The sequence below is a fragment of the Drosophila miranda genome, chromosome XR, assembly GCF_003369915.1.
Source record: "Drosophila miranda strain MSH22 chromosome XR, D.miranda_PacBio2.1, whole genome shotgun sequence".
In the NCBI taxonomy this organism is placed as follows: Eukaryota; Metazoa; Arthropoda; class Insecta; order Diptera; family Drosophilidae; genus Drosophila; species Drosophila miranda.
Window position 1 is genome coordinate 29,240,704 of NC_046674.1, and position 18,611 is coordinate 29,259,314.

Genomic DNA, 18,611 nt, shown 5'->3' on the forward strand with positions numbered 1-18,611 from the left:
CTAGATCGACCAGTAGGGCAAATACCATATCAGCAATAAAACATAGTTTTTTATATAATTAGTTCTTGAGAATCCCAATAAAGATGAGCTTAGTCAAAAAGTATTTATTTGAACAAAAATGATCAATTTCAAGATTCGATTCCTTTACGAGTTCATACACCGTATATTAAATTAATTATGCATTTAAAACTTTACAGACATGGCATAACTTGGACCAGTCAAGTAGAATGGCTCGAATCAATTAAGTAAAAAGACAGTAAAACTGGTATTAAATATGGCAGAGATCCGATCTCCATTTAAAAAAAAAGAACCGTAAAAGAAAAGTAAAAGCTTCTGATGCACTAACAACACCTAGCAACACACTTCGAACCAAAAAATATTTGTCGTTTAGATTAGGGGCTTTAAAATTGTTTAATGAACTGTAGTTTTTTTACTTCGAGGTTTTTTTAATTTTTAAAAACTGGTTGTTTGAGATGCCAAGCTTTTTTGGCACCTATGTGTTTCAAAAATGAAAAGAGATTTCGGGTTAAACTTTATAATTCGTATTTAATCTTGGTGGCTTAGCGGAAGCCGATTGCTTGCTATTGCCAGATAAACCTTATGCGAGATCGATATGCAACCAATGCGCAGAGGGGTTAGCATAGAACTAAACTATAGACGACGGCGTTAGATCAAAGTGATTGCCGAAGTGGCGGCAGCAGATAAAAGAGCGCAGCAGCTCTGCAGAACGTCAACGTTTTACAACATAGGCGGCTCTCTCTGCTCATACAATAATAATGTTAAAGTTACGGTTATTCTTCAGCGGCTGGCCCGAACATACTCCCCCCGTTGGGAGCTAGTCTCTCAACAGATTCCTTAAGGGGCAGCAAACATAGCCGAGTGACGGCCCTCCTGATGTTTTCTGAGGATGTCTTCAGGTCAGCGACGCGACACACTCCGTCCTTGCCCAAAACGACATCGACCACTCTAGCCAGTGGCCAACGCATTGGAGGAAGATTTTCGTCCTTCACCAGAACGAGGTCGTTCTTGCAGATGTTTTGCGCGGGGGTACGCCACTTCGCGCGCTCTTGCAAAAGAGTGAGATACTCTTCGCGCCAACGGCTCCAAAATATTTGCTGTAGTTGGGTGACCCGCTGCCAGCCATCCAGACGATTGTAGTTCAGCTTCGTTAGGTCAGGCTCGAGGATTTGCTCATGGGGGCCGCCTAAAAGCAGATGAGCAGGAGTCAAAACGTCCAAATCATCAGGATTTTCTGAAAGCGAGAGCAAAGGGCGAGAGTTAACAATTGCAGTGATCTGACAGATCAGAGTGCGCAGCTCGTCGAAGCTAAGCACAGATGGTCCAACTGAGCGGTACAGGTGATATTTTGCGGTCTTCACGGCCGCTTCCCACAACCCGCCAAAATGCGGAGAGCGAGGTGGGATGAAACGCCAGTCGATCGAGTCAGCCAAGCAGGATTCGTGGACCTCCTTCATATGCGGTTCGCTCAGACAAAGCTTCTTTAGCTCCAGAAGCTCGTTCTTGGCCCCAACGAAGTTTGTCGCATTGTCCGACCAAATTTGACTTGGCCTTCCTCGAGTGGAAGTAAAACGCTTTAGTGCGCCTAGAAACGATGCGGTGGTCAAATCCTTTACGAGCTCCATGTGTATAGCCTTAGAAGTGAAACAGATGAATACGCTAATGTAGCAATTGATCGGAGGCCTCGTGCGGATTTCTGATCGGTAGAAAAAAGGTCCACAGTAATCTACTCCAGTGACTTCAAAAGCTCGAGATCCTTCCAAACGTTCCTTAGGTAGGTCTCCCATGATGTGTTCGACCATGCCCGGCCTAGTCCTGAAGCATCTCACACATCTGCTGACGACCCTTGACACTGCCTTAACACCTTCAATGGGCCAATATTCCAGCCGAATTTTGGATAGCAAGGCGCGAGGTCCGGCATGGAGGTTTCTTTCATGATAATATCTTATCAGCGCAAAGGTAATGGAATGTCCCTTTGGCAGAATGAGCGGGTGCTGAGCGTCAAATCCTAGCGATGAGTTGCCAAGACGACCTCCAACTCTAAGTAGTCCAGAATGATCGATGAACAGGTAGCGAACTAATAGAACTGGATTTCATGACTTGACCATTGCGCCGAATCTCCTTTATGTCTATCCACAAATTTGCCAGCTGAATGTGTCGAATTAGAAGATGCGTTCCTTGCTGAATATCAGAAACGGTGAGTCCTGGATGCCTAAGACGATGTATAAATTTATGCATGTAGGCGAAAGCTGCATGCGAAAGAATGAATTCGCAAATTTGCACCCGGACGTGAGATCAGCATGTGGAGACGTGATTAGCAATCCTCTCTTGCGAAGCTCCAAAGTTGCTATGTTGTTAGATGGAGATACAGGCCACTTATCCTTGGAGCCTAGCAAAAAGGATGGGCCGTGAAACCATAGCTCTGACTGGATAAGATGGTTGGGAAGCGAGCCTCTCGAGAGAATATCAGCAGGATTTAACGATGTGGGAACATAGCGCCATTCCATGGCTGCCGTCAACTCTTGAATTGATGCCACTCGATTTGCCACGAAAACTTGAAATTTAGCTGGCTCGTCCCTAATCCAAGATAATGCTGTTGACGAATCCGACCAGCAATAGAACCGACCTGTAAAGATTCCCATGTCCTTTACATTCTGCATGATTTTCGCAAGCAAATGGGCTCCGCTTAATTCCAGCTTAGGAATCGATATAGTCTTTAGCGGCGCCACTCGCGACTTTGAGCAGAAAACGTGGCTCAAAGACTGGGCTTCCCTGGACACGACATACACGCAAGCGCCATATGCTTCTAAGCTGGCATCACAGAATCCGTGAACTTCTGTAGCCACACTAGAACGAGGAAATGAGATCCGAGAAATGCTTGCCAAACTATTTCTCAAGTCCATCCAAGTTGAATGCAACGCTGAGGGTAGGCTTTCATCCCAATCCAAATTTTCTCTCCAAAGCTGCTGAAGGAAGATTTTGCACCTGACAATGACTGGATTTATCAATCCAAGAGGCTCGTAGAACCGCGCAATCGTAGATAAAACCGACCGCTTTGATGGCTTTGAGTTTGTGTCCAGTGCGGACAAGGCAAAAAGCAGCTGATCCGAAGCAGGGTCCCACGCTAAGCCGAGAGTTTTGGCAATGTCGCTTCCATCATTAAACTTTAGGAACTTCTCTATGTCATCTTCAGGGGTTCCCTCAAGTACTTCCTGGTGACTGGAGCACCATTTCCTAAGTCTAAAATTACCACGGGACAGTAAAGCTGATGTTTGGTGCATCTTGTCCATGACCTGTGCGACCGAATTACCGCCCGAAATAAGGTCATCCACGTAAAACTCCTGCCGCAGAGCAGCTGAGCCAAGAGGGTAGGACTCACCCTCGTCGATGGCCAGCTGGGGCATTGCGCGGACCGCTAAAAATGATGCAGCCCTCGTCCCGTATGTGACGGTGTCTAATGTGTAGACTTGAACCTCGGACTCGATGGAATCTCGCCATAGGATGCACTGATACAAATTGTCGGGTGGAGACACTCGTACGCAGCGGTACATTTTACAAATGTCCCCAGTGAGAGCGACTGGATATGTTCGAAAGCGAATCAATATGTTAAACAATGCAGGCTGAATAACAGGGCCTGTCATCATCACATCATTTAGAGAATATCCAGTTGATGTAGCTGCGGATCCGTCGAAAACGACACGGAGTTTTGTCGTCGTACTGTCCTCCTTTAGGACACAGTGATGAGGCAAGAAATATTTGCAGAGACTACGGGAATCAGGGTTGACTTGGTGCATATGATGCAAATCAATGTACTCCCTCATAAAGGCGGAATACCGCTCCTTGAGTGCAGGATTTCGCTCCAGTTTTCGCTCCAGACTGATGAAGCCTTTCGATAAGCCTGAGCATAAAATTCTCCTAAACGATCAGTATTGTTATTTAGCGGCAGACGAACTGCATACTCCCCGGATGGCAACCGTGAAAGGTGGCTTACGAAATGTGCTTCACAATCGTCTTCTTCTTTGGTATTCAACCCAGCCTCCACACAATTCTCGACTTCCCAAAACATACGAAGAGTTTTATCCAACCTTGCTTCCATCTCAGCTATCGAATCTGGACAATTGTGCGTAGCCAAAAACGCCGAGCTTGATACCTTCTGTCCACCGCCAGATACGATCCACCCAAGCCGGGTCTTCTGCAGAAGAGGCAGTCCATCGGTGAGTTTGATTTGCCCTACGCAGAGGAGATCATAAAAAACGCTCGCACCAATGAGAAGATCAACCCGTTGAGGATTGAAAAATGCAAGATCAGCGAGCTGAATGTTAGATGGAATACGCCAATCGGATACATTTACTGTCATACTTGGTTGAGAATCGGTAATCGTGGGGGCGATGAGAGCAGTAAGTGTAGTTGTGTAAGCAGAGGTGCGAGAATGCATACAAATGCTTATGGTGGATCCCTCAGTAGAAACGCTGGTATCGCCCAGCCCAGACACAAGTGCAGACGATTGAGTTCTCCTAAGCTGAAGCTGCTGGGCGAACCTGGATGTGACGAGATGCAGCTGCGATCCTGAATCTAAGATGGCACTACAAGGAACTAAAACGCCAGACCGATTCTTTACGAGAACCACGGCTGTAGCCAGAAGCACGACATCAGAGTGAAGACCTTGGGCAGCAAGAGAGGTAGACGAAGGTAGAGACGAGCTGCTAGCAGAATTTTGAGCAACGGAAAGAGTGTCCGGTTGAACGGCCAGATCGGGAGGAGTAATACCTGGGCAGCCTTGTGTTGTGGGCTGTATACTATCGAAGTGCAACAAACTATGATGCCTACCGCCGCATACTCGACATTTTCCACTATTGCATGCGCGGGTCCGGTGCCCCGGCTTTAGGCAATTGAAGCATAGGGAAAGCTTCTTCACTTCTTTGTGGCGCAGCAACGGTGAGAGATTTCCGAATATCTTGCACGAGTATATTCCATGGCCCGCTGAGTGGCAAAAGACGCATACAGACGGGTCGGCGGAAGAGTTGGAAGCTACAAACGTTTTCTTAACATGCGTATAGGAATGGTTTTTTCCCACCTGATCGCTACTAGCGTGTGTCGCTGTAGCATATTCCAACCGCTCCATTTTCTGGCAGCGTTGCTGCAAGAATTCGAAGAATTCCTCTGCGGTAGGTATAGCATCCGACGATGTGTGCTCCTCCCATTTGGTTTGCGTCTTCGAATCCAACTTCTGCAGCAGCATGTTGATGACCATGAATCCTGAAATCTCCTCAGCAGTTCCCAATGTCTGCAACGCTCGCATGTGTAAATTGACAGCAAACGAAAACTCCCGAAGCCTTTTAGCAGAAGGCGAGTCTACCCTCTTTAGCCCAAGAATCTTCTTGATGTGTGCCTGGAAAACAAGTCTTTTGTTATTAAAGCGTTTATTAAGTATATCCAGAGCCGCACGATAATTGGCACTGGAGAGCTCTAACGATCGAACCGAATCCAAAGCCGCATCAGCGAGGCAAGAGCGAAGGTGCTGGAATTTCTCGATGTCACTGAGATCCGCATCCGCTTCAATCACCGATTTGAACATTGCCATAAAATCCGAGAACTCGACGTATCCACCAGAAAATTTAGGCACCTTCAGCTCAGGAAGTCGCTGCTGGTGAGCCATGATGATGGTACTATGTCCGGAATGGCTTGGCAGAGTCGTAGAATGGGCAGCGGCGTGTGACTGGCTTACTTCAACAGCAGCCAGCAACTCAGCTTTCAACGATATGAAAAGAGTATCGAAGATTTCGCGCAGCTCACTCCCAATCTCGTTTTGATCGAGAGCCTCCAACTCATTATGGGCCTTATTAAATTCCTCTCGAATTTCTGCCAACATATCAAGGCGCACCTCGACTTCCGCGGCGGTCAGCTTATCGATTTTATTCCCCGCGAAGGATTCGCCAAGCCTGTGCAATCGATCATATAATGACTGACTTTTACGCTTATACAGACTCAGTCTGGAATCAGCCACCACAATATTTCCGCCCGCGCCTGTATTCGGATCGTTGTCCATGTTAACCGTTGTGCAATTCGACACAACAACGGAAAATGAAATACCGCTTAAGCGACGATGTATAGACGCGAGAGCGAGAATGCAAGACACGAAAAATCAAGAACCGCGGCTGCAGCTGCGCAGAGAATGAGAGATTCGACGCTTAAAGTACCGGAATTTGTCTATAAATATTCCAGCCGCACTCTCACTGAATTTGCACTTTAAACTGTTTTTCAACGTGCACCCAAATGTATTTGTTGGTAGTTAAACTACCCAACAGCAAAATATTGTATAAATAATAAGTGTTTTAACGGAACGCGATTAAACAATGGTTTTATATCACGTCGGGGTCACCAATGTTTGAGATGCCAAGCTTTTTTGGCACCTATGTGTTTCAAAAATGAAAAGAGATTTCGGGTTAAATTTTATATCTCGTATTTAATCTTGGTGGCTTAGCGGAAGCCGATTGCTTGCTATTGCCAGATAAACCTTATGCGAGATCGATATGCAACCAATGCGCAGAGGGGTTAGCATAGAACTAAACTATAGACGACGGCATTAGATCAAAGTGATTGCCGAAGTGGCGGCAGCAGATAAAAGTAGTTGCCGAAGTGGCGGCGGCAGAGAGCCCCTTTAGCGGGAGAGCGCAGCAGCTCTGCAGAACGTCAACGTTTTAAAACATAGGCGGCTCTCTCTGCTCATACAATAATAATGTTAAAGTTACGGTTATTCTTCAGCGGCTGGCCCGAACACTAGTATTGTATTGTATTTTGTATTGTTATATTTAGGAAAATCTTCTTTTTTCACAATATTTCCATCGTCAATAACACAGCTTCCACTCCACCACTCGGAAAAATGTTTGTGTGGTCATTAAGCATTATTTTTGCGGAAATAGCCTACACTGAAACTAAGGTGAAATCGGAACTCTGCAACATTAATTTAAATGGTAAAAAGTGTTTTCCGCAGCATGGGTGCCTTGTTTGCTCGCAATCGACTATAAACGCAATCGTGTAACAACTTCGCAGGAATATTTGGCGGTATTAAACCACAATAAGGACGATTATTTGCGCCGTTTCGTAGCGGTGGATAAAACGTGGATCCACCGCAACACATATCAAACAGCAGTCAAATCATCTGGGACGAAGAATGCCACGGTGAATCTTGGACTGTTTTTCGACATTTTTTGGGATTCACACGGTATTATCTACTTTGAACACCTTCAAAAGGGTAAAACAATTAAATGAGGATTTCAAAAAGAATCGACGGCATTTCCACCTGGACAATGCACGGGTGCAAACATGTGCAGTTTCCATTTCAAAGTTCCATGAATTATTTATTTATTAAATTAACAAATTATCTGTTAATAATGGTACTTAGATTAAAGGCGGAGAAAGATAAGTTAAAAGTTAGCTAAATTTAAATGATTATAAATATTGCATGCAATTAGTTTAAGAGACAGTTCAGGGGATAGGGTTTGACAGAGGGAGTTATAATTATGGCATAAAACCCTAAAAGGTTCATGATCAGCATAATTAGACCTACATATGGGTAGACGGATAGGCCTAAAAGTACGGGTAGGTCTGGATGGAACGGCCAAGTCAATCTGACCCAAGAGAGTTTGGGAGTCAACAGTCCCAAGAAGGAGCTTGTGCACGAACATTACGCCATTGCATATTCTGCGATGGTGCAACGACGGCAGGTCGATAAGATTTAGCCTAGACCGGTAGGGTGGCAAGATTCTACCCGAGTCCCAGTTAAAGCTCCGAAGGGCAAAAATCAAAAATTGCTTTTGCACGGATTCAATAACAGCCTGCTGCTCTTTATACTGCGGGCTCCACACACAAGAACAATACTCCAATATAGGACGTACTAACGAGATGTACAGTTGTACGGGTCGTCAAACTCCTTGGACCAACGCTTGATGAACGCTAAAACACCCTTAGCTTTATTTACAGTTGCAGCTATATGGGTGTTGAAACACATCTTATGATCAAAAAGGACTCCGAGGTCATTTGAACTCGAAATTCGCTCAAGGACATGATTTCCTAGAACATATGAGACAAAATGAGGTGCGCGACGGTAAAATGTCATAAGTTTGCATTTGGAAAGGTTCAGAAAAAGAAGATTAGTTGAACACCACAATAGTAGTTCACTTAGATCAAGTTGAAGGCGTGTGTGCAAATACCAATCAGAGTAAGAAAGACAGATTTTGACATCATCAGCATACATTAGTGTAGTAGAGTATGTTATAACTTGAGGAAGGTCGTTCACAAATAAAATAAACAGAAGCGGGCCCAGATGACTTCCCTGTGGCACACCTGAAGTAACATTAACAGTATTTGACAACACGTTAGAAAACAAAACACGTTGAGTACGGTTAGAGAGATAGGACAAAATCCAATCTAGAAGATTCGTTGGGAACCCTAATAAAGAGAGCTTTTCAATAAGCAGAGCATGGTTCACAGAATCGAATGCCTTGCTGAAGTCCGTAAAAACTACATCCGTCTGCAAACCAATTTGAAAACCCCGGTGGATGTTGAACGATGTCTGAAAAAACCGTGTTGCGACGGAGATATCAAGCTGCAACAAAGATGTTGCAGTTGCCGGGTGACCAGGAACTCAAGAAGCTTTGGGATGGCGGAAAGCTTTGCGATACCCCGATAGTTTTCAATGTTTGATCTTGAACCTTTTTTGTGAAGCGGAATGATGTAGGACTCATTCCAAATTACTGGGAGACAAGACTGTTCCAAGGAGAGGTTGAAGAGAAAGGTCAAGGGCTTGCAAAGGGACTGGGCACAGTGTTTTAAGATGCAACTTGGTACCTTATCTGGACCCGCAGAAAACGATATGTCCATAGATGACAAACCTTCCAGAACAACGCTTTCCTCGAAAAAGGGCAGAAAAATGCTGTTAGCTTGAGGTAGCTGGTACGGATACGGAGTGGATGCGTTGTAAATATGAGACGAGTACGTTGTTTGGAAAAAGTTAGCGAATAAATTTGCAATACCAACAGCAGAAGCTTCTGTTTTTTTCTGGTAATGAAGGGACGGAGGAAAAACGTTTGACTTGCGCTTAGAATAAACGAACGAATAGAATTTTTTAGGATCACTACGAAAGTTACTACTACATTGTGAAAGGTAATGATTATAACACTGACTATTGACGGCAAGGAACAGAGAGCGAGCGGAGGAGTATAGAGCTAAGGCCAACGTGGAGCCCGACTTCTGGTACTTTTTATAGAGCCGGGATTTATTATTTTTTAAGTATGACAAATACTTGGAGAACCAGGGAGGCTTGGACGATACAGGTACAGTGATATCTGGAACAAACGTATTAAGGGCGGAGTAAATAGAACTATAAAACGAGTTAACAGTTGCATCTATGTTCGGTAATGAATAAAGAAACGACCAATCAACACGCGAGAGATGTAGATCTAAATCAATAAAGTTTGTTTTGCGAAAACACTTTATGTGACAAGGAGCCATGGAACTGTCAGCACCTCTAGATTGTGTACACTCCAGTGATATCAACAAAGTTGGATGGTAAGGATCTTCAGGGAGAGATATTGGGCTTGCTCTAGATACAGTAGCAAGAGAACCATCGTTAACAAAAACGAGGTCAAGAAGTCTGTCCCTAATGTTTTTAACGGCATTAATTTGGACAAGGGAAATATCCGTTAGCCCATTGATAAAGTCATTATGGCAATTGGGAAACAACAGGTTAGCGTCATCACAAGGCAGCCAAGAAAGAAATGGGAGGTTAAAGTCCCCCATGACAATAATTGCACCCTAATGTAGAAACAACATTATTAATTGCTGAAAGGTGGTGTAAGTAAAGCTCATCATCAGACCTGGGAGGAATGTAAGAGCAGGTTAAATAGAACGAGGGGGAACGTTGTGAGTTGCTGCGGACACCGCAACTCTACAGTTATACCCGATACTAAGTCAGTATGGCTCTCCTCCGGCAGACGCCGCTAATATTAAACGACACGACAAAGAGTGCGTGCGAGAGAGACAGAAAATCAGTCTGAGCGTGACGTCGGGCGCTGCGTAGCCACTGAAAATTGATTTCTTGCTTTTGGCTACAAAAATGATCCGATCTGATCCAGATTCAGCAATCTGATAGATATGGTCATTATCTATGATTTTTAGTTTTCTCGAATGTGCAATATTGTGGATGCAACAGATTTTCGTCTTTTGTGGGGGCGGAAGGGGGTGGGGCGAAATTCTGAGATATACGTTTTATAGTGAGATCTAACAGAAGTGCGGATACCAAATTTGGTTACTCTAGATTTAATAGTCTCTGAGATTTGTGGATGCCCCAGATTTTCGTCCTTTGCGGGGGCGGAAGGGGGTGTGGCGAAATTTGGCCACGAAACGGTCAAGGTCCGATATCACAGGAGTGTGGATACCAAATTTGGTTGCTCTGGCTCTTATAGGTTCTGAGATCCTTGAACTCATATTTTGCAATTGACAAAACCGACCATGAAACCTGTGTGTTAGAGAGAGACAGAGCGAGAAAGAATGAAATTGTTTTCTTGATTCTGGCTATAATCATTATTCGATCTGGTTCAGATTTTGCACTGTAGAAGATATGGTCATCCTCACCGATTCTGCGTTTTTGGTTTTATCGTATCTTAAAAAATGTGGATGTCACAGATTTTCGTCCTTTGTGGGGGCGGAAGTGGGCGGGGCGAAGTTTTGAAATATTTTTGTAGCAGTGACATATCACAGAAGTCTGGATCCAAAACATCGTTGCTCTAGCTCTTATAGTCTTTGAGCACTAGGCGCTGAAGGGGACGGACAGACGGACAGACAGACAGGGCTCAATCGACTCGGCTATTGATGCTGATCAAGAATATATATACTTTATGGGGTCGGAAACGATTCCTTCTGGACGTTACACACATCCACTTTTACCACAAATCTAATATACCCCAATACTCATTTTGAGTATCGGGTATAAAAATGCGGAGCCAACACGAACTTTGACTGCAACAAATTCAATTCCATGAATGTTATTGAATGGGATTAACTCAGAAGAGAAAACAGATTTAACTGCAATCAGAACCCCACCTGCAAAAGATGGGCGGTCCATTCTATAAATAGTGTAACTATCAATGAAAATTTCGTGATCATTGACAGAGGAGTTAAGCCAGGTTTCGGTAAACGCGATGGCATCGAAATCAAAGGACGCGCTATTAGTATGAATTTGACGCAATTTTCCCAGCAAACTGCGAACGTTCTGATAGTGCATGGAAAAATAGTACATCAGTTTTTTGGTACATGTTCGGTAATTCTTGGATTCGAGTTCGAATCTTTGAGAAGGAACTCATGCACAATTGTATGCTCAGGCCATATTGACGGTTCTAGAGAACAGGATAGTAAAGAATCAGGGAGAAGAATTTTAAAGGATGATATGTTGCGCTTATGTTTAAATGTAAATTTAGTCACAACTATATCAACAGGCGAAGTGTTAAGTTTAGCGGCAAGATGTTGTTTAACATCCTCCGTTGTAGCCTCAGGAATAAGACGAGAAACAAATATTGCTTTCCGAGGGACCACTGCTTTAAGTTGAAGTCCCGAGCGAGATCGAGATGGTGGAGCCACTCCTAAAAGAGATCTCGGTGCAAGGGCAGAGGAATTGGCAGCAATGGCTGTAGCAGGAATTGGAGTAGGAATTGGAGCAGGAATTGGAGCAGGAATTGGCAAGACGTCATCAGTAACAAGCACACCCGCACTAGGAGCACTCACCGCGTCAGAAGTGACGGCCACAGAAACTGCAGGGATGGGATTGATGCTGTTGGGGAGTTGGGTGCTCGAAGGAAGCACATTGCTCGGTGTAAAGAACTCCGGAGCCACCGTTGGCGGATTTACAGACAACGGCGTGGCATGACTACACGGAAATGATTCCGATGGATGAAGGTGGGAGGCAGGCGTACCAATCGGATTAGGTTGCAAGAGATTGGTTACGTCGTAACTACGATATGGTAGCAATATTCTTGCAGCGAAACTTCGAATATGTTTTATCAGAGATAGCGCTTCACCATCCAGATAGGATTTCAAATAATGAAACTGTTTAAAACTGAAAGCATTCCTCGTATCTGCCCGAAAACGTCGGAATGCGTATTTTTCGAAATGCAGCTCTGCGGTTGCCGATAATGTTTAATGTTTAATGTTTAGAGTTCAACTATGGACAGTTAAAATTTAATCATAAAACGAGGGGGAACGTTGTGAGTTGCTGCGGACACCGCAACTCTACAGTTATACCCGATACTAAGTCAGTATGGCTCTCCTCCGGCAGACGCCGCTAATATTGAACCACACGACAAAGAGTGCGTGCGAGAGAGACAGAAAATCAGTCTGAGCGTGACGTCGGGCGCTGCGTAGCCACTGAAAATTGATTTCTTGCTTTTGGCTACAAAAATGATCCGATCTGATCCAGATACAGCAATCTGATAGATATGGTCATTATCTATGATTCTGCGTTTTTAGTTTTCTCGAATGTGCAATATTGTGGATGCAACAGATTTTCGTCTTTTGTGGGGGCGGAAGGGGGTGGGGCGAAATTCTGAGATATACGTTTTATAGTGAGATCTAACAGAAGTGCGGATACCAAATTTGGTTACTCTAGATTTAATAGTCTCTGAGATTTGTGGATGCCCCAGATTTTCGTCCTTTGCGGGGGCGGAAGGGGGTGTGGCGAAATTTGGCCACGAAACGGTCAAGGTCCGATATCACAGGAGTGTGGATACCAAATTTGGTTGCTCTGGCTCTTATAGGTTCTGAGATCCTTGAACTCATATTTTGCAATTGACAAAACCGACCATGAAACCTGTGTGTTAGAGAGAGACAGAGCGAGAAAGAATGAAATTGTTTTCTTGATTCTGGCTATAATCATTATTCGATCTGGTTCAGATTTTGCACTGTAGAAGATATGGTCATCCTCACCGATTCTGCGTTTTTGGTTTTATCGTATCTTAAAAAATGTGGATGCCACAGATTTTCGTCCTTTGTGGGGGCGGAAGTGGGCGGGGCGAAGCTTTGAAATATTTTTGTAGCAGTGACATATCACAGAAGTCTGGATCCAAAACATCGTTGCTCTAGCTCTTATAGTCTTTGAGCACTAGGCGCTGAAGGGGACGGACGGACGGACGGACGGACGGACCCCAATACTCATTTTGAGTATCGGGTATAAAAATATGGAAAAATTTATTGTAATCGCGGCAAAGGCTACGGAAAGATTCATGGTCAGAGTAGTTTGAAGGAGAGGAAGACGGAGAGGAAAGTAATGCCTAGTCGGGCGGGATGGGACAGCAATTCTGATAAGGCTAATGAGGGCCGAAGATTCAACCTCGCCTAGGAGAAGTTTGTGGAGAAAGAGAATTCCATGACAAGTTCTACGGCTTTCAAGAGAGTGCAAGTTAATGAGGCGCAGCCGACTCTCATAAGAAGGAAGATGACGAGAGGGGTCCCAATTAGGTCCGCGCAGGGCAAAGATAAGGAATTGTTTTTGAACGGACTCAAGCATATCTTGATATTTTTGGTAATGGGGAGACCAGATACAGGAACCATATTCCAAGAAAGGCCGTACAAGAGAAACGTAGAGTAGTTTAGTGGTATAGGGGTCAGAAAATTCCTTCGACCATCTTTTGATAAAGCCAAGGACTCCTTTGGCTTTATTCGAAATAGCGGATATATGAGAATTAAAACATAAGTTCGGAGCGAAGATAATGCCTTAGTCATTAACTTTGTACAGGCGTTCCAAGGAAATGTTATTAATTGTGAAGTCAAAAAGGTAAGGCTTGTTGCGATGGAAGGTCATGACGTTACATTTGGAAGTGTTAAGAGGAAGAGCGTTAATAGTACACCAATTGTTGAGAGCGTCGAGATCCGATTGAAGAAATAACGGGGACACCGGATCGCTGTAGGAAAAACATAGCTTGACATCGTCAGCATACATTAGGACTCGTGAATTAGTTAAAACTTGGGGAAGATCATTGAAAAAGAGGTTAAATAATAAGGGCCCGAGATGGCTACCTTGCGGCACACCCGAAGAGATAAAAACTGGTTTAGAAAAAGAAGATTGGAAGCAGACACGCTGAGAACGATTGCAAAGGTACGCATTAGTCCAGTGAAGAAGTTTAGTAGGAAATCCTAGTAGAGATAGTTTGTGGATGAAGAGATTGTGATTAACTGAATCGAAAGCTTTACTAAAATCAGTATAAACTACGTCAGTTTGACATTGCTTTGCAAATCCGGCAGTTACAAAGGAGGAAAATTCAAGGAGGTTAGACGAAACTGAGCGACGTTTTACAAATCCGTGCTGTGATTCTGATAACAGGGAACTACAAAAGTGTTGGAGCTGAGAAGTAATAATTTTTTCGAAGAGTTTAGGAATGGCAGATAAATTGGAGATACAACGGTAGTTTGAGACGTCTGATTTAGACCCCTTTTTATGAATAGGAATTATGTAGGATTCTTTCCAGACGGTGGGAAAATCACCAAGCTCGAGAGAGAGGTTGAACAGTTTCAAGAGGGGCATGCAAAGAGAATCCGCACAGAGTTTGAGCCCGGCACTGGTAACCAAATCTGGACCAGTGGAGAAAGAAAATGTACATGATTTTAAATTAGTTAGAAGGCCATCATAATCAATAAAGGGGGTGGTGGATACAACTTGAACTATTAAAAGAGATAGGATATGTGTGCGCGGCAGGATAGTCGTGGAGTGAGGCGAGAATAGAGGGCATGTTATTAGAAGGAGCAGAGTAGCAAAGTTGAAAAAATGAAGCAAATAGGTTAGCGATATCGGAATTGTTATCTGCGTAAGTACCATTAAAGTGTAAAGAAGAGGGATATTGTGAAGAATTACGTTTAGAGTTAACAAACTTAAATAATTGTTTAGGATCTCGTTTAAAGTTGAGCTTACATTTTGCCAAATAACTATTATAGCATAGGGTATTACAAATGGAAAATTTAGATTTTGCAATTGAATACTAAGAGAAATCTGACTGCGAGCCAGACAGTTTAAACCTCTTATATAAACGAGATTTTATATTCCTTAGGCTTACTAGCCGCGGAGTGAACCAAATAGGGACAGAAAGATTTCTGAGAGGGGAAACTAATGGAACACAGGTAGGAAAGATGGAAAAAACAGTGCTATAGAAAGCGTTAGTGGCGGGCTCGATCTCACGAAAGTCGTCGAGGAATGACCAATCTATCAGAGAAAGAGATCTATCAAAGAGATAAAATCAGCCCTCTTGAAGCAAAATATAGTTAAAAATAAAATATAAGTCCCGAATCTTCTCCAGATGTTGAGTTTGTCACTCAAATAAATGTACAACAGTGTTTGATAACAGTAAATGAAAACAGTAAATGTGATCGGAGCGATCACGTATGGCTTCAGTGAAAAGACTATGCGCGTTAAATAACTTATTCTCATATTCGGGGATATTCAAATCCGGATCCACGAATTCATCTTCATCATTATATTGGACCAGCTCCTCAGAGAGCTCCATAAAGCGGTTGAAAGCTGCATCCAGTCGGTCCTAATTTGAGTCTAATTTTCTACTAATTTCGACTCCACAAAAGAAGTCGATCAAAAGGGAATTGAAAGATCATGCGATGCGACGGTCCAATGCAAAACGGTACACATCGATTTATGCGTGAGCAACTGCGGGCTTTGGCTACACGTGAGAGAACCTTACAGCTACGTTTTAGACACAAGCAACAACAACACAGCTATGCGCGTAAAAATAGTTACTTAAGCGGGACAATACAATCATGGGCATATGAATAGGGCAGTTGTAAAATAAATGAAAATTGAACTAAACTTAGCGGCTGATTTCTCAACAGGTGCAGAGCCCAATAAGTCTAATGGTCGCCAGACCAGAATTAAAGCTGTTCTTTTTGCACCTATTTCATTTGAAAGAACACTTTAGTATTAATCATTTATTATATCATTTATATAAGAAAGCGACGCATACATAACCATAAGCATATCCCGAATAGAGCCCTGATACACGCCATATCACTGCGCCCGGACATCTTCGTGAGGCTGTTCAACCAGTGCCTTTGGTAAGGAGTATGTCCTGAAAGGAGGAAAGTGTAGAAGCTGGTGGTCATTCACAAACCAGGCAAGCCGGCGGGGACAGCGTTGTCGTATAGGCCAATCTGCCTGATGGATACAGCGGGCAAACTGATCGAAAAAGTGGTATGCTCACGATTGGAACGATCCATCGCGGAGCCTGGCGGCCTATCACCACACCAATACGGATTTCGCATGGCCAGATCCACGATTGATTCCGTTGGTAGAGTGGTGGAATAGCCGGCACTCGATGGAAAGGTGGCGGTAAGGAGCACTGCATAATGGCGAGGTGGAGCTGCATCCTAAGATCGTTGGAGAGGTTCGACACACCCAGGTACCTTCAGCGGATGGTACAAAGCTATTTTGAGAAAAGGCTGCTTTTGTACGACACGGAAGAAAGTTCAGACGGCCAACACCACAGTGGCAGCCACCATCAAAGCGGGCAACTAAGTAGCTTGGCGTCTTTGTAGAGAAACGATCCTGCTCCCGAGAGCACTTGTCCTCTCAAGGGTAATGTTGAACACCGGAGCAAGCAATGGCGGCGAGGACTACTGATGAGTGTGGTGTAGTGACGCTTGAACTAAGTAACGCAATTGAGAAAGTACTACTGACAAAAACAAAAAAATTCTTTGAATATCCTATTGCACATGATCGGTGGAGAGAGTAGACCGCTGTAATGTTAATTCGTGAGAAATGGCGTTTGGCTCACTTTCGCTGTTAGGAGGGTGCGTGGATGCAAGTTCAGCTACTGTCGCTCTTTTCGATTCTAGGCCCCATACTCTTTACACTCTTTATTAATAACTTGCCTTCGGTATTAACATACTCTCGAGTACTTATGTATGCGGATGATGTTAAACTCTGTGTCCAGTATAAGGACATTTCATTTCATTCTCGTTTGCAATCCGATCTCAATAGCTTTCAGTGATGGTGCTGTGCAAACTTGTTACACCTTAATGCTTCGAAATGCAAAGTAATGACATTTAATCGTTCTAGCCCCTTGTTGGCTACCTATACCCTATGTGGCGGTTCTCTTGAGATAATTACCCTGGTGAATGATCTTGGTATCTTATTAGACGCAAAGTTAAAGTTTTCCGAACACATTTCTACCATGGTAAATAAGGCCATGGGCGTGCTTGGGTTTATAAAGAGATGGTCAAAAGAATTTGACGACCCCTATACAACAAAGACTGTCTTTACTACGCTAGCTCGTCCGATTTTAGAATACGGCTCCTGTGTATGGTGCCCTCAGTACAAAGTACACCAGGACCGTATAGAATCAGTACAGAAAAACTGTTTACTCTTTGCTCTGCGGGGCCTTAACTGGGATCCGGGTGTAAGACTCCCATCTTACTCTAGTAGACTACTATTAGTAAACCTCCCATCCTTAGTTAACCGTAGAAAAATGCTTGGTGTGATATTTATGCACAACTTGATCAGGGGTGACATAGACAGCCCTGATCTGTTGAGCCGCATAAACTTCACGATTCCTATTAGACTGACCAGAAATTTTATACCGTTGTTCCTTCCACTCTGTAGATCGAATTACTCCTTGCATGAACCGTTTAGGGTCTTATGCTCGGACTATAATTCCCTCTACCATATTAAATCCACCACTAATTCTCTTCCTCTTATTAAATTACTAATCCTTACACACCTTTCTAGTAAATAGTAATTTTAGTGGTATTTGTATTTTGATTGCATGCTTAGTTTCTTAGTAAGTTTAGTGCTAATTTTCCTCGAATGTTAGTCTAATAGCTATCTTTCTTGCATGTTCGCGTTCGGTTCGGCTACGCACCGTGCGTCATGCGGCAGCGCCCCTCGGTCGGTTGGGCGGGAGGAGGGCTGCGTTTTGCCTGGGATCCGGGCGTAACAGCCTTCTGCTGGTTTCACGCGGGCCACTTGACGGTGCAGTAACTGCATCGCCTCTTGAAATATGCAGTCATTGCATGTCAACGTCCAAGAAAATTGATTTGTTCCTTTTGGCTAATGATCTGATCTGATCCAGATTCAGCAACCGGATAGATATGGTTATTCTCTATGTTTGTGCGTTTTTATTTTTCTCGAATCTGTAATATTGTGGATGCAACAGATTTTCGTCCTTTGTGGGGGTGGAAGGGGGTAGAGCGAAATTTTGAGACAAAATGGTCAAGGTCCGATATCACAGGAGTGTGGATACCAAATTTGATTGCTCTGGCTCTTATAGGTTTTGAGATCCTTGAACTCAGATTTTTCAATTGGCAAAACCGACCATGAAACCTGTGTGTTAGAGAGAGACAGAGCGAGAAAGAATGAAATTGTTTTCTTGATTCTGGCTATACTAATTATACGATCTGGTTCAGATTTTACACTCTAGAACATATAGTCATCTTCTACGTTTCTGCGCTTTCAGTTTTCTCGTATATTTCAATTTGTGGATGCCACAGATTTTCGCCCTTTGTGGGGGCGGAAGTGGGCGGGGCAAAGGTTTGAAATATACTTGTAG